This window comes from Staurois parvus, unplaced genomic scaffold (genome assembly GCF_062004578.1).
Source record: "Staurois parvus isolate SC_StPar_1 unplaced genomic scaffold, SC_StPar_1.0 ptg000019l, whole genome shotgun sequence".
Classification (NCBI taxonomy): Eukaryota; Metazoa; Chordata; class Amphibia; order Anura; family Ranidae; genus Staurois; species Staurois parvus.
Genome location: NW_028317815.1, coordinates 33,772,711 through 33,790,919, shown reverse-complemented (window position 1 = coordinate 33,790,919; position 18,209 = coordinate 33,772,711). Strand labels below are relative to the sequence as shown.

Below are 18,209 nucleotides of genomic sequence, written 5' to 3'. Positions count from 1 at the left end.
TCTTTGCAAACAAAGTTTGCGAACCTTAGTCTATGATATCATCGTGGCCAGTGGTGCAGAGTTAATCGGAGTTCTCTCAAAGGATTTCAGATACACTAAACTCCAAATGCATGAACAACATAATATCTCTTGTGAGTTTAAATTAAATTGATTCCTACCCTTATAGGATAGGTGCTAATCTGCTATATAAGAGAAGGATTTGATGCAGTGGAAGAAGCAGACAAAACAGCTTCTTCTAAATGCCACTAAACAAGCGAAAGTCAAGCCACAAAGTGTTATTTCAGGCCTCTTTTTCCTTACCCAAGCTTATTTTCCTGACAACTTTAACTGAAGTCTGGGATATTAACCTATGCAACTTAAACAGTTACCGATATTGGAAAGTGTCAAATGCAAACTAACCCCAACATAGTTTTTCCTAATCTTATTTTTCAAGGTAATCATTTGGAGGGGTTGTGGCACTTTATACACTAAAACTAACTTAATGCTTTCAGTTGAGCCTCTTGTATGTTTGACATATTGTTGAACCCAGTGTTTTCTCTTTTCAAGTCAATGTTTTTAATTTTTATGAACGTCGCCTTAATCCTGTCACTTGGTTTCCTGCATAAATCCTTCTAGAAAGAAATATTAGAGACTAAATGATTAAGTAGCAGCATTGGGGTGCCCATAGACATTAGATGACAGCCTGATGACCCATCCTTTTGATTCAATGTTATGGGGCAGCATACAACAGCATGGGGGAAGTGTTCAAGGGGACACAGAAAATGTGCAGGTTCAAAAGCTATGTCTGCTCACCACCCTAAATATGAGCTCGTGGGGTCCAAAGCATTTTAGTTTAGGGTAGAAACTGACCTCAGCATTGTCATGATTCTTTTAAATCTTCCATGTCTGACCATTCTCTTATTTCTCTGGCTAGCCTTAAATATCATGTTAGATTGTTTACCTAATTAGATACTCAATTGCTGAATTTTCATCCACAAATGTTAGTTGCCTGGCTGCCATGATGAAAGACAAATCTTAAATGGAAAATATCAGTTGCTAATTTATACCCATGTGACTGTAACAATAGAGGATGATGATGATGATGATAATGATGATGAAGATGATGAAAGCAGTGTTTGGAGCTGTTTCCCAATATAGGAGTTTAGTAGCTGTTGCCAATTAAAAAGTCTACATTCACGATCTGAAACCAAGATATGTATGTTTAGAAGTACTGTATGTGCTTTTAGTATTCCCCCTTTTAACTGAGCCATCAGCATGATTTTAATCTATTTTAATTTTATTAATAAAGTGTTGTGCACTAACTTATAAGCATAACCCCGGATACATTTTTTTGCAATAAAAAGACAGCAAAAAATGAATTAGATGAGCTATGAATTGTGTGATCCTTTAAGGCTGGGGTCTTCAAACTTTTCAAACAAAGGGCCAGTTTACTATCATTCAGACTTTAGGAGGGCCGGATTGTGACCATTGGGGGTCGAAAATGTCCTGGACCCAGAATCAGTGAGAATGAACCTTGTCTCAGGGTCATTAGTCAGTTACATAGCACCTGTGGTCAGCAGGAGGAGGAGATATAGTAGCCCATCAGTGGTATTACTGGAAGGAACAGTACCCCGTCATTGGTATCAGTGGGAAGAATAGTACTCCAACATTGGTATCAATGGAAGAAACAGTGTCCTATTGTTGGTGTCGATGTGAGAAATAGTGTCCCATTGTTAGTATCAGTGGGAGAAATAGTGCCCATTATTGATGCTAATGGGTGAAATAGTGTCCCATCATTGATATAAGTGGGTGGAATAGTGCCCCCATCATTGATATTAGTGGGAAGAATAGTGTCCCATCATTAGTGTCAGTGGCAGGAATTATGCCCCACTGTTGATATCATATCAGTGGGAGGAATAGTGCACCAAAGGGCCGGATAAGGGCTAGCAAAGGGCCGCATCTGGCCCTTCGGTCACAGTTTGGAGACCACTTTTTTAAGGGACATCAGTCATGAAACAAAATACCTCTTTGCCCTAAGGGAAGAACAAATGTTAATGCCTAAGCACAATTTTGCAACTTTGACATGTGTTTATAAGACTGTACATATCATCAAAACTATTTTGTGCATCCAGGTGGATTATACCTTATTTTTTCAGGATAAATTGGGCTTTCATTTGGTGGTAAGTTTTAATGGATATTTTTTTTTATTATCAAAGGAAAACTGGCCCAAAATAGTAAAAAAAAATCATTTTTTTCCATTTAGTTGTATATTTCTTGCTACTACCACAACCTACCACCCAAAAACAACTCCAAAAAATCTCCTACTCCTGACGATCACAGTGATACCACATATATGCATGTTAGTTGTTGTTTGTACTCGTAGTATGGCCCAGAAACAATAGTGACATTTTTTATTTTTATTTTTATGCTACCTAAAACACACTGACACTATTAGTAATTTAAAAAAAAAAAAATCCTGCCCAAAAAAACACTGAACCTGACCTTTGACACTGACATCGACCCAAACACTAATGTTGGCACTGACCTAGATAAACTTTGACCTAGGTATTTTTTGTATTTTTGTATTTTTTAATAATTATTATTTTTTTTTACACACTGTTGTCTTTTTCTCTTTCCCCCATTCAGAGAGAAAAAACACAGGGTTGGGCTTCACAGTGACTGATTACTTTGATAGCCAATCAGAGCCTATCACAGCGATCAAGAGACACCCAGAATCGATTGTTCCAGGTTCCAATCATTAGTACGGGACTCGGGGCTCTCAGAGACTCCAGTCTTTTGTGCTGGGAGCACGCTATACAGCGTGCTTTCAGCACAAAGATAGTTATGTATATATGTGGCCTCACGGAAAAAGCGCAGTCCAGTGGCACCGCATATTTGTGTATACTCTGCGCCAAGGGGTTAAAATAGTAAACACACCATACAGTACTTATCTGCTCTGTGCAATGGTTTTGCTTAGAGCAACCCCAATCATCAGGTCCCCCACCATTGCTTTAGGCCCCTCCCCCTTGCCTACTTGCTCGCTCCTGAGCTGCCTTTGTGTGTCTATGGGACACAAAGAACATGGCACGGCTTAGTCCTGGCCCCCGCTTCCTCCTCATTGGCTGTGATTGACAGCAGTGGGAGCCAATGGCTCCTGCCGCTGTGTCTCAGCTAAAAGGAGAGTGAGCCACTTCTTGCTCTTGTGCACATCGTGGGATTGAGATCAGGCTCAGGTAAACTTTGGCAAAAATTTTGAGGTCAGTGTTTAACAGCAAAATTGGTTTGCAGCTGGTGCAAAGTGGAACACTGCCTTGGAGAACACTGTAATGTGGACACGGGAGGTGTCTTTTAGCAAAAGTGTGCTCTGGAGTATGAAATTGAATGCCTTTAAAAGTGTGCCAAACCTTCAGCCTTTAGAACTGTTTTAACCTGAAACAAAGAACCTAATGCATAATGTGTCTGACTGCAGAGCAGTCAGTTTTTCCCTCCTAGCAGCCAATGGGCTCCTCCCTATCTTATTGCTAGGCAAGGTTACATTTTGTAATGGAGACTGGTAAGTTGCTAGGAGGGGAAGAGAAATTCTTCTTCAGCCAACATTTTCTTAGTTAAGGTCTGTTTGCCTAATATTACAACATGGCAGTTTTCATCCATGGCTCCTTTCAGAATTTTGTTTGCTTCATGACAATTTAAAATAGTTGTCCTGAGTTAGACAGAAGTTAGTTATGTAAGCTTTACTTTTTTTGCAAGACTGTGTTCCAGATTTATTCAAAGCCCAAATCTAGGAAGATGAGAAAAGTCATCCTAACAGTGGGGCCCTGCTGCCCTGCAAAGATTAAATGATAATTATGTGTAGGGGAGCAAATACCTTTTTCAGCACTCCAGTAGGGTCCATTTAGTACTTCGACCAGTTGGCACAGACAACTCTATACAATTGACCTTGGTACTCCAGCCTCCTCCATGTACGTTGCAGGCTTAAAGCGGAATTTAACTCAGTGATACTTACCTTGGCTTCAACGGTCTAGCGGCAGGTACAGGCATCCGCTCCCTGGCTTCTTCTTGGTGTCAGTCTTTTGCCATGTTGATTAGCTGGTGCAGGATGCCATCACTCCCGCACATGTGCAAGAGTGCAGTCATCCCAGCACAACACTGGTGCAGGCACTGTGCCAAACTGAACTGTGCCTGCGCAGCTCAGGGTACATTCTACAGAATACTGATAACAGACAGGTTTGTTTTATTGCAGAAAAGACATTGCATGCTACTTCTGCAATAAAGAGCCTGCCTGCTCACAGTTTTTTAATATTAGAGTTTAGTTCCACTTTAATGCTCCAATATTGTGATAACACCGAGGCTCTGCTCACAGGCAGGAGCTTCAGACAGAGAAGGAGATCTGGCTAGAGCAGGGAGTCGAGTAATTAAAACAGCCTGCACTGTAGCCCCTAGAAATAACAAGCATTTAACCCTTGCAGTGCGGGGGGGGTACTGTAAAGATAGATTTTTTTCTAATTCATGAAGTTGGGCTTTAACTTATATAGAGCTGTACAAGATAATGTCCAAAAGAAATATGATGATGAGTTCATATTTCCTTTAGAGAGGACACAACATATTTAATGTAGGAAATAGCTGTTTACATCTTTAGACTTCAGTGCAAAGTCGCATTCAAATTTTAGGTTGAAAGGAAGGCAAAAAGTCAACAAGTAATAACAGACAGTAAAGGTGGGATGCACATATGACTGTTCTTGTTATTGACCCTTTCAGAAGGGTACTAGAATGGCTAGTTAGTACACGGTGGTATCAGTCTGTGTGAATAGAGATGGGTGGTGGGTGAAGCCTGCACGAATGTGAGGACAATTTATTAAAAGGAACTGACAGCACAAATTAATTCCTTCCATTCATTTTAGCCATTTCTAATCTATATGAGCTTTATAATAATGCCAAAGCTCAGTTTTTGCAATAAGATGAATTTCACAGTAGGTTTACAGACAGATTGTTGAATGGTCTAGTATTTTAGATAAATAACAATGGTGCTGTCTGAGTCTTCAGTCTCCATCATACTGCCCTGTTGCTTTGCTTTCTTGCTTTTCTCTTTTCAGGTTTTCTTTGTATAGAAGAAAAATGATGCATTGAGATTCAGCTGAATATTTCTTCCCTGGATTTTATTGTTCTAAAGAGAAATATAAATGTTTTGTAGATTACAAAGCCTTTAGAGCAGCAAAAGATGTGTTTCTAAGCATGCTTTTGAACACTGAAATGGTTCTTTTTCAAACTCCATCTGAGATCTTTGCAAGAATTGACATTTTATTGACTTGTGGAGGTGCATCTGTCTTCTCTAAGGCTCAGTGTGGTACTGTACTACACACATACTGAGGTAATATATTTTCTAAGTACATGTTTGAGTTAGTGGACAGGATCCTATTTTACAAATTGATAGTGATGATCATGGACTACAAGTTGGAAACCTTATGGTGACTCTTATGGTAATCATTCTTGAAGAATAAATTACTTCTATGATACATATGGCAACGTTTTGACATGATATATGGGTATGCCTTTTAAACATGGTTTATTTTTTTAGTAGCATAATATTTTCTTTATTTTTCTGTATAAAGTTTGTAGGGGACCTCAAAATGATGTTGTCAAGACCTGTAATTGTACACTAATAAGCACATGATCATTACAAAAGAACTGCCATACCTGTTATTTAGTACAGTAGAGAACTTTGTAGAAAATACACTAACTTTTACCAGTCAACAATCATATTTTATTGTTTTGTCTACTCTAAACTTTTGGAATGTTATTGATTGCAGAGGGTTATTGTACTTCGCTTATCAGCAATGCTTCTAGCACTGCTTTGTTAAATTGCCTGCTATTGATCTTGGGGTGCTGTGATTTTGTTTTCCTGATCTTAGCTTTTTTTTTATTATGTTTCTGTCATTTGCCAACACCTCTGGTGTAATAACTCATGTTTGCTTCTGTCTGCTGTTTTAGAATGGCTAAACACTATCCTGACACTTTATCTTTACTGCTATCTACCTTCATTAAGTTTCTTAATTGTCCAAAACCATACGAACATAAACTCAGTACATTAGGTATTGCACTGACTAAGGGAAAGGAGACTTTGCAGATGTTGTATAGTGAATGGTCTTATACTTTACATTGGTTACTATCATAGTCCTTTAACTCTGGCTCATGTTCTCCTTGTTCATGTATTAAAATGTGAGGAATCAGCATAAATTCTGATTTACTAAAACTGGAGAGTGCAAAATCTGGCGCAGCTGTGCATAGTAACCAGTCAGCTTCTAGCTTAAGATTGTTCAATCAAGTTTTGAAAAAAAAATGGAAGCTACTTGTTTTCTATGTGCAGCTGCACCACATTTTGCACTTTCCAGTTTTAGTAAATCTCTCCCCTAGTCTTCTAATCCCATTGCAATGACAAAATTCAAATCTGAATCAAAGTGTGCATGAATTCAGTTGTAGGAAATGAAAAGCAGCAGACTTTATTGAATTCCATTAATTTGAGATTACAAAAGTGAAAGTTTGCATATATATTATATTTAAAATACACGTTTCTGGAAAAGTCATTCCTGCCCAAATGGATTTTTAGAAACAGATTCTACTCTGTCAATAGCCCCTTCTTTACATGCATGGCTAGCATTAAACTGATTATTGAAAAATAGTTTTTCACTAACAGTGTAAATTCAAGCTCAGCTGGTCATACATAGTTTGCATTTCTAACTTGCTAATCAATCGTTAATGGCCCTGTCAGCCCCCTCCCACCCAAATACATCAATTGAAAATTGAAGGAACCGGGCAGAAAATTGTAAGCAGAGCAGCAGTCTCATCCAACCAGATGCAGCCACTGTTTAGGCATTCTGATAGACACCACTGACAGCTGTCAGAATACAATAGCCCAGAAGGGAGATTGGTCCATCAGTACTGTATAGTGTGGATGGAGAAAGGTGTTTGATTTTTTTTGTTCCAGCTTCAGGTGGAACAAAAGATTCAAATATTGTATGGCTAGCTTAAGACAGGCTAGTGGGCATCCCAAGCAAGTGCACTGCAGAAAAAAATTTTTCCTGTGTATTTTCATGGAAGTGCAGAAAAGAGGGTCCAGTCCTTCAGGACAATTAGCCCCAACGTTTGTATTTAAATAAGCTAGAGCAGCCATCAAATGTATATGGCCCTGAATAATAGATGAAGTTAAGAGATGCTTAAAGTTCTTAAAAGTTGACCATTTGTTGAACAATATTAAGTCTATTCAGTAAGGTTATGCAAAGAACAATGACAATTTGCACAGCTCAATGTGACCAATCAGATTTATGTTTACTGCAGACAGATCATGAGAGAATGAATTCAGTTTGCTATGTTGTAGAGTACTTTGTTCCTTCTCTTATTGAATAAGCCTACGTCTTTGCAATGAATGCGACTTATTTATTATCATTGTATTTTTGTATTAATTAGAAACTAAAAGGACAATGACATTTGTATTTTAGTAAATCTGAACTGTAATGAACTATGTAATTATGTCTCTCAGTAAACACATATTGATGAAACACCGGCTATGTACAAAAATGACTAAATAATGATCATATATTTGCCATCTGTTTCTTCTTTGTAAGGACATTTTCCAATTATTAAGGTATGCACTCAGAAATAATTTTCACTGAATTGTTGTTGATTAAACTGTACCAGCATCTTGCTAGGATGTTATATTAAGTCAACCTTTTTTTTTCATAAAATAGACTAAAATATAATAAATAAGTCAAGGTGGTGCTGGATGCAAAACTTTTTTTAGTTCTTCAATGATTTTCAAAGCTGGAAGAGTACATTTACTATTTGATTATCTTCTAAATTGAGTTTATTGGTTTTATTCCAGTTAATATTTACTTATTCTGTATCAATACATACCTTCTCCACCAATGACTGATCTGTATTGCTATGCTTACTTTACATGCTGGTTTTAATATCCACTGTCACTTTGCATAACAAGGACACATGCATCAAATCATTTAAAGTGAAATTTAAGTCCGCTAAAAGAAATCTAAATGGGACCCCCAGAATGAAAATACCATAATGTGCTTGCATGCACTGCATACTATCTCATTATGACAGACTTGCTTGTCAAAGGAAGCTCTCCAGCGCTGCACTTTCAGTGCTTGGGTGCTTCCATCTTCTCCCGGCCTTCCTTCTGGGTTCACACTGTTCGGCTGCTTGAATGGTTGGGCCATGATCTCACTCTCGTGCAGGAGCACAGGAGTCATTAGGGTATCTTCTGTCATAAAAACCCTGCTTGCAAGCATTTTTTTAATTGAGTTCAATACCTCTTTATTAGATCAGTCTGTGTTGTGTTTAGCGTGGACTAAAGTCTAAGTGGCTCTTTATGTTGAGTACATGAGGACAGGCAAGTTGGGTAGGATTTCTTTGATGTCTGGTAGTCTGTTCCCTGTTACTCCATTATTTCAGCCAGCCCTAAACATTAATTGTGTATAGAATATTGCAACAGATTTTGTGCTATAGAAAAGACAGCAGGTAGGCAGATGTTTTGTGTAGAGCTGCATTCCAAGTCCCTAGAACCACAGATTAGCTGATGAAGTTGAGAGACCGACACAATTAAGTCAGCAAGCTCAGTTGTTGTCCATGGGATACATGGAATAAGTTCTTCAAAACTTGTATAATGATTTTCAGATTTTCAAGAATGATCACCGAGATTCAATCCATGAATGTGCATCCAAGTCTATCCATCAATTGACTTAGGTACAACCGCCCTGTCAGATTTTTTTTATTCAATTTCTGTCAGGGGCTATAGCCCCTAGCAGTGATCACTGTGTTTTGCCGTCCTGGAATACTTTCCCTGGCCCCGTCAGCAGAACACGTTAGTGGGAGGCATTCCCAAGTCAACCCCTACTTTATTGAGGTGTGAATCGGGCAATTTTCTTTCTTTCCAACCGTGGTGTAAAGCCCCGTACACATGATGAAAATATCAGACGAACAGTCATCCATTTTTTCCACCTGCTAGTTTCACATGGAAATTGAAAGGTTACTACAGATATGAAAGTTCTCCTACGAATGAAGCAAATTTTGAAACTTATGTCATGTATTTGTATTGTGTTTTCGGACGGCTACTGTACTGAATAATCGAAAATCTTACAATCTGGTATCGTATGGGAAACATTTTCGCACTTGTCCCTTCGGATATCGTTGCACGAAGTGTCTCGAAAGCTGTATACTAATAATCTGATTATAGGACAATCGGTCCTCGTACGAAAATTTTCAGACAAATTTCTTATTGTGTGTACAGGGCATTAGGAAAGAAACTTGAGCAATCTATTGGCTGCTTAACTCTTCTGTCTCCAAACATGATCTCCTGTTTCACAAGAAGGACTATTGCCTGGGTTTCATTTGCAAAAGCTTTTCTACATTAAAGTACATATTACCACAAACACAAAAATCTTTTATGATTTTTAACATGTTATTATAATTTCAAAAGTAATTATTTGGTGATCCTGCCATTAAGGTCCATGTTCAGACACTTTCTGTTATGGGGTGACAACTCTCCTGTATAGTCGCCCTCTGACATGAGCTTCCAGTGTAGACTATAAGCAGCCATACCAATGCTCATTGCACAAGTATGCCACTCTGAACAATGACATGCAGCTGCTGCTGAAGTGCATGCATGTATACAGACTGTGGTTACAAACTGGAAGTGGGACACAAGCACCTAAATACAAAAAATGATTAAAAATGTGAAAACAGTGTTTTCTAAAAATATAAAATGGCAATTAATTAAACAGTGCTTTGGAAAATCAAATGCCATGCATTACAAAGCTAAAACCCTGCAAAACATCCTTAAAATTATTGATGTTTCTTTTTAGGCTGCTAATCTGCTAAGGCAAATAATTAGTAATCTACTTAGCTCAGAGATATATTTACAGTTGTAGTCACTTGTACTTTACTTAGTTCTTAGTTACTTGTCTTATTGATTATTAAGTTTTCCAACTGCATGGAGAAAATTTTAAAAGAAGCAAAGTGATTGTGTAGTCGTTTACTAAACCATTAGAGTTTATCATTCTAGGGCAGAATAGCAGACCCTAGCATGTATTTCTAATGTACACTAAATATCTTCTTTTTATTTCCACATGTGTATGGATGAACATGTTGAATGCTCTATTGCTAAATAATTGTGTTTAAATCGTGCCATAGGACATATGTTTTTTTTTTTATTTTTAGTGATCACTTCACTTTGAATATATGAAAAAACCATACATGATTGTAGCTACCTAATACCTGAATCATTCTATCCAAGTGGCCTATTTGCAATACCTAACACAGAGTTTTTCAAACTTAAAGAAGTATAGCCAAATCTTTTTTTGGCTATACTTCTATAGATCGCAGGAGGCAGTTAGTTCTGTACTCCTGTGACCCATTTTCAGTCGACAGCAGACTGAAACCCGCTGTTGGCTGACGTCACAGAGCAGGTCCAGACTCTGAAAAGATCCCATCCATATGATTGGAATCCACCCAGAACATTGGACCAGCACCTGGCTCAGTCTCTCAGGGATCCACTGATTATCATAAAAATTATCATAAATTATCATAAAAAAATATTTATTGAAAGAATAAAAAAGTAGATATTATACTCCCAATGGACATATACAACACAGGCACATCACAGTGGACAGTGGTGTTCAATCCATATAGCATCTGAGTCCACAACAATAGAACCCTGGATGACCAACTGGCTGACACGTTTCGAGGACTCAGCCTCTTTCTCAGAGCAAACACTCCAAGAGTCTGCACAACTTTTTTTACGATAATGCACTAGGCCGGTGAGCCCTCGTTTTGTTTTTCTTTTCCATTCAGTGACTTTGGACTACCCCGGTCCATTGAGGGCAGCAAGGAGTGCATATTCCAGGACATTTACATTGTCATCCTAGCCACTGCTGAGTCCATCCCCAGTGAAGGAGTAAAGTATTTGCTGTGTTTGATCCACTGATAGCCTGAGCCAGCCTCTCCCTCCTCCTCCACAGCCCAGTGCTCCAGTGAGCTCTGGATGGGCAGAGAAGAGAGCCAGAGACTGACAGTCCTGGCTCCCTGATCAGAGTGGAGAAGGACTTTAATCACTCAGTTCTCTGTAAGTAGACATTGTAGTCCATGCATTTGGTACTTACAAGCCTTCATCTCTGTGTCCACTGAGGTGTTCTAGCCCCTTAATTGATTTGTAGAGCAAGCCTGCTATGGAAACTGCAAGTTGCTTGTTCTGCATAGTATATACTTTATATGGATGTTTGTTGATTGATTTTTGGGGGTTGATGAATGATCTATAAGTTTTTATAGCATCTTGGTACCCATTCTTACAATCCCACAATAGCACACAGAAATTAGTTTGTTTCAAATAAAATAATAATGTCTGTGTCAACGTCTTCTTCGGAAGTTTTGGAGCGGGAAGATAAACCTGAACAATATCATTTTCAGGGTGTTCAGTAAGTGTCAGAGGACTCATTAATCTTGATTACTTCCCCAATAGATAGCTTCACATATCATCTTTTATTCCTACCCATGCACATAGAGATAACCGACATCTGAAAGCCCGTTGTGGGAGACTATAAGAAAGGTGCTTCATAAATATAAATCTGACACAGCACAAGACAAATATTTAGAGGGAATGATGTATTGTGTTTAACATGGGGAATCATGCAGAAAGATCTCAGCTACCTGGTGCATCTTAATAAACTAACTATGAACATCCGGTGTGTATTAACATTTTATATACTTAAGTCATTCATTTTAATTAGAAGACATGAAATTGCCTGTAATTAAATGCTCTGATTCGAAACAGTTTTTACTGTATATTTTTACAGACGTCATGGGAAACGTTTAACCCTTTTATAATTTTGAACTGACTTAAGGCTATGTAAAACAATGATATTATAAAGGAAAATTAAGGGTAAAGTAAAATTAGGATAAAATAAAATAAAGGTCAAAAGGAATCCAGATTTCATTTTTAAAGAGAACATGTGTCAGACTTTGCATGTTAAAATATTTACATATTCTATATAAGCAGCATAAACACTGTAAACTGAATCATCATTCACCTCTGTAGTAGAATTTAAAGTCAAAGGGAGGGTCAGGGCTTCCTGATCTGCATACTAGTTTTAGATTACTGGCTAAAATATTGAATTCAGAGGGCCAGATTGACCGCCAGGCAACTCGAATTTTCAGTCTTTCAGCATAGGTTTTCTTTACCATAAGCTTGTGTCATATACTAGATAGTGCAGTTTATTGATCTAGCACTTCATTTACAGGTGAAGCTATGTCTATTGTATTGCATTGGGCTTCATAGCAATTAACCCTATCAATTATTCATACTTGTACTTTTCAGACGTTCTTCAATTAATCCAAAGCTTTAGTGCATTTTGCTACGCATCCAACTTGACACCATGTAACAGGGCTATAAAGTGGTATACACTTAAAGGAGTTCCATAGTCACAGCATACACTTGCATTTTATAACATTAGCATTGTAACAGCAATATAAGAAATAGTAATTTTTGACAATCCAGTATAAGCTTGAAAATTTGAAAAATGTAATTTCATGTTGTGATTGCTGACTTTCTGTTGGACATCTCTATCCACAATGTCCTGAATTCCCTGCATGCTTTGCAGCTTCTCCTGCTGTATACTTACAATTTCTAAGGACTACATATCCCATGGTACCTTGCTGCCTGCAAGCAGTGATTCCTGAACTGACCCTTCCTCCTGAAACACCTCCTCTTGGCACCTCTGTAGTTCAGAAGGCAGGATCTGTGAATTTTGTGATACAGAAGTGCCTACTTACAGGGTATAGTGAATATGTGTCACAGAATTCAAGAAGACAAATGTGTGGGGATCTTCACAAAAGTAAGTTTCATAACTTCAAGATCCTTCATATTAATTGGAGTAGGATAGAAATATTTGAAATACACTGTGAAAATGAATATATGATTTTAAATGTTGATCATAAATATTCTTTAGGGTGAAGTAGAGCCAAAGCTCTTTTGGCTACACTTCTCCTGGGAAGTGCACTTTGTTCTGCACTCCTGTGACCCATATTCAGCCAACAGTAGGCTAAAGTCCACTGTTGCCTGGCATCACTAAGCCGATCCAGACAGTGAAGAGATACAGACTTTAATGTCGAGATCCACCCAGATTCTTGGAGCCAGCCCCTCCCACCCCCTGCACAGCCCATAACTATAGTTAGCATTGCAGGGGCAAAACAGAGAGCCGGTGACTGACAGTCATTGGCTTTCTGCTCAATGAAGACCAAAAACTGAGCAATCAGCAGTCTTTGATCACTTTCTTTCCGGTCTTAGAAGTAGCAAAGGGACAGGTGCAGCATCAGACCAATGCTGCATCCACCTAGGTGAGTATGTATATTTGTTTTTTTACAATCCCGAATTTATGTTTTAAGTAGCTATACTCAAGAAATCAGGATTTTCTAACCCAAGACTTAAAGTGGCCATACATGTTTCAATAAATATAGATTTCTTTCCCGATCAGTCTCTTCCGAGAGGAATAATTGATTTGTTGTCAACTGCCTATTTGATCAATATGCCATACAGAAGGAAATGGATTTTGATCTATAGTTAAAGGCAGAATGTTATCATTCATTTTACATCAATTGAAAGCATGGAGATTTTGTTCATGAATATGATAACATTTCAATCTATCAGATTATGAGATTACATGGTGCAAACAGAGAGACGATTATTACAATCACATCTCTGTTTCCACCATGCAATCTCATAATCTATTTGATCAAAACATGATTGTATGAAACACAAAGTATCTCAGTGCTACCAATTGATGCAAAACCAATCAATAATATTCCACCTTGACCAGTTAACTCATTTTGACCAAGTATGATCAAATCGTATCTAAATTAATGGAAGGAAAGTTATGACTGTTTGATTGTTTGCATATTTGATTGTTTTGACACATCAGTTGGATAAATAATGAAGTGTGTATGGCCACAATTTGACCAGCAAATCAGTTTCCAAGATTCGCTTAATCAGTTTTGATAATGAGAAGATCCTTATAGCCTGAACCATTGGATCTTTTCCAGTGGAACTCTGGAGACTCGATCAAAGGTAGCATTTGTAGAATGCTTAATCTTTTCACAGCAGTGTCCTGTTAAGTGATGAAACAGCATTTTCAGCAATAGCAGCCTGAAAAAAATATCACAGGAAACTCAGATTATTGCTAAATGAAAGTTGAAGTGAAAATGAAGCAAGAAAAAGCATAAAATAATTAAATACTTCACCAAAAATAAGTAAGTGGGAGACAATGTAATTTTCTCCACAGTTGTTGCCGCTTGTGTGGTTGATTATGAACAAGCACCATTAGTATGGTTATTTTATGTGCCAGACTGTGCTGTTGAACTCAGAGGCAGTGAATGGCATTAGCAGTAATTTCTTAATCTGTCAGGGAATTAACGTGCCATTGCCAATAGATGCAAAGTGATATGCAGTCACTTGTAATTGTCCTTCAGTTGCTATGCATCAATTGTGTGTGGGAAATGCTGCATTGGGAATGGCAAACTGACTTTGAAAGCCTGTTATGGTCACTGTCAGTCACTCAAATGAAATCTGCCTCTCTGTTGCCATTTTATTCTTCCACAAAGTGTTGATTAAAATATATCACAACTATTTTGCTCTTTCAGGCTGAGATAATGTGTGAATCCCAAAGGAAAATTCACACCTCTGTGTGGTTGAAAAAGAAAAGCAGGTGTTTTTTTTCATGTACAAATTTGCTTTTTTTAACCTTGTGCCCTGAAGGCTTCAACACGTTTCATACCTGGCTCCTGCTCTGAACACTATTTCATGTACTGGCTCATCAAACATATTGCGACTTCTACTGCAGGGGAGTTCAGAATATGTTTTTTCTTCTCTGAAAGTCATAATTAAGTATTAATTATATCTGACAAAAGGTGACTGACGATTTTGTGCTTTTTGCATATTAACACGTAATACTTTAGAATGCCAAATCTACTATGAATTTGAATTCCAGTTAGCAAAAACTCAAGATTTTATTCAAAAATGCTAATAGAACCACACTCAGATAATACGCGCAACTATTTTTTTTTTTATAAGATTACAGAACAAAGGAAGTTGCTATTACCTTTACAAAGGCTGGAGAAAAGTAGGACTGCTGTGCACATTACCCAATCATGTGTTAGCTGTGAATCCTCTTATTTTATTTTCTGTATCTCCACTAGGATTTCCACGCCTCTCCATTCCTGGTAACAGGAACAGGAAGTGAAGGAAAATTTCTCCCTACATTTTCTTGCTCATGCAGATGTTGTTGGCTAGTGACAATTCTAATCCAGCATATAGTTTCTCTATATAGATTCACATAGGAAAGCCCTATTATGAGTCCATCTAAATTTCTTTTTATACCTAAAGCCCTGATGAAGGGAGAATTTTTTTCTGGCCTTGAAATGTGTTGGTCATTTCTCTAGTGTATAACAATAAATTAATGCGGATTCTTTTATCATTTGGTCTGGCACTCCTTCCATTAGTGCAAATTTCACAGGCACAGTAACAAAACATGTTTGTATCAGAATGTGGAAAGTTTAGCACCTCCCTCAGGTTTCTATTTTTGCATATTCCTGTGATTGTTATACTTGTCCTCCTCATTTCTGCTGTCACTGAAGCAGGAAAGAAGGAAATCTGTTACTGATGGCATCATAAAGTGTTGCCTAATACTTTACCACTCTATCCAAAACTGAAAAAAAAAGTTTTGATGAATTTAAGCACCATCTGAACTTTCAGTTTAAATTAGATAAATGTATTTTAGGCACACTACAACAAAAGGTCTGCACGTTCTTCAAACCATGGTGCAGAGATATCAGTTTTTCTGCATGCGTTCTGCAAGGGCAGAAAAAAAGTATTTGTACTCTATGTGTCCTATTCACACCACAACACTGGTATCACATGCAGATTTTTTCTGTGCAGAAATCTGCAATGTGTGTAAGACTCATTGAAGCGCGCATGAAAACCGATGTAAATGTGTGTCTCTGCAAGCGAAATCTGTGCAATTTTCCCACCAGTGTTGTTTATGCACATATGATGTGAATGAGGCCTTACAGTATTCTTTAAAAAGCAGCTATAGCCAGAATAGAAGGGAATGTCCTCTTCAGCATGAGAAGGACCCTTGTTGTCTGTGTGGAAGAAGTGGTCTCTTTGCATAATTCTGGGATGACCTTTACTGAGTCAGAGTTAGGGCTCTCTAATCAGCAGGGAGTGTGAGCTTTGTTAATTGCAGAGCTATATGCCTTACTTGACAGGGAGAACATTGCACCTCTGCAGAGAAACCACTGCTTCCACACAGAAAGAGCCCTTTTCTGCAGCATGCTGGCAAGAGATAAGTTATTTCCTCCAATGCATACTCTAAAGGCAATGAACTGTAAGACTCTGAGCATCTTTTGTTTTAATGCACCCAAATTATATTTAGCTGATTTAGGCTTAAAGTTCAATTGTGATTTGAGTGACTCATTCAAACACAAAGATCAGGGCAGTAGAACAAACTAAAACAATAAAGAAATGAATTTTAAATGCATGGTGCCATAACGACAGAGCTCAAATGGAGCCACTGTATTACCTATCCCCACTGAGCTATTGTGTTCTGACAGGGCGGCTTCCACAGTTAGAAAACACAGATCAGTGCTGGCAGCCATTGGCTGCCAACACTGATCGGATGCCAATCAGATGCTGGTTTTCCAGCATGCCCGTTCGACAGAAGCTTCGAGACAGGTGTACACACAGGCCAAATGTCGGCTGGTTTCTATTGAACCAGCTGATACCTGCCGATATTCAGTTCGTGTGTATGGGGTTTAAGAGACACATCTAAATTTTGTTTAATTCATCTACACTACCCACTGACACCACCAACTCTGAAAGGAAGTTGAAGAGACAATCTTGCTGAAAGATCTTCTGCATTTAACATTTCCAGGAGTATCTGATGCTGATGTTGCTCACTGTATTCTGTGGTTTTCTCCACCACCCCTACACCATTGCAGAACACAGTACTGATGAAGGAGTTGGCAGAAGAAAGCACAACGCACATCAGGGAACATCAGCATCAGGCACTCATGAAGTGCTGAATGCAGAAGATCTTTGACCGAGATTATTTTATCTCCAACCCATCAACATTTCTTCATGGATTGTGGGACAGGCACTAACTTCTTATTTGCTTTAACCTCCCTGGATGTATTCCCAAGCGTAGCTCGGGGTAAAGTTTCAGCACCACAAGCGGTAACCCCCAGCTACACTCGGGAATACCCTGCAGCGTTGCTCCGGGATCTCTTCACTTACCTTGTCCTGCGCTGTCGCGATGTCCCCCCTGCAGCGTCCCCGGCAATATCCTCCGGCCAATGCCGGCATCCATCTTCTGGGTTCCGTTCCCTGCGATATCAGGACGTACGGGGACAGAACGGCGGGAAATTTAAAAATGTGAAAAAGTGACATTCACTAAATACACTAAAATCACATAGTAAAACATTACTGTATCAAACCAGTTCACATACATTTTGTCCCGAGTGCTTCGTCCTGTGCCCTGCCTACATTTTTACTGTTCTTTCTGCTTGGAAACTGAGAAATGTCCATGGTGTCCAAAAAACGTCCCTTTAGGTCAAAAGTGGCTTTAGACCAGCTAGAGAACAGCGATAGTAAATTAGAACCACTTGCAAGATTGAGTGATAATGATTCGTGGGGAAATTTGTCATCAGACACTGAAAACAATTTTGCGACTTTGCTCAGTGTTGTGCGAACTTGGCGCTATATTTCAAATTTCAGTGTTTTTGGTTTTATTATATTATTAAATTAAATGTATTATTATTATTTTTTATGATTATTTATTAAACTATAAGTTATGATTTCGTGTTTTAAATTTTATCATACCCGGGATGTTTACTAGACTCTTGTTCGGACAGATTTCAGTGAGTTCTTCCTAAAAATTACAGGTCTACAAAAATACATATTTCCATGCGAAAAAATGTACTGCTTTGAGCACAGAAATACTGACATAATCACACCGCTAGGGAGGCTACAGAGAGGTCATGTGTTGTGGCACAGGTAGGGTATGTTGGGTGGGATATTGTATTTGATCGGTTATAAAACATCACATCTTTTGTAAATGTATAAGTGCTGTGTATAAAGTTATAAGGCATATGTTATTTCTAAGTTCTAAGTTAGGATC

At 38.3% G+C, this 18,209-nt stretch overlaps 1 protein-coding gene across 26 annotated transcripts in view; it reads left to right on the top strand.

Annotated features, from left to right (window-relative positions):
• The window catches only part of CELF2 (CUGBP Elav-like family member 2), a 639,281-nt gene that overhangs the window by 164,835 nt on the left and 456,237 nt on the right, over window positions 1–18,209 (top strand). The window lies entirely within an intron of this gene.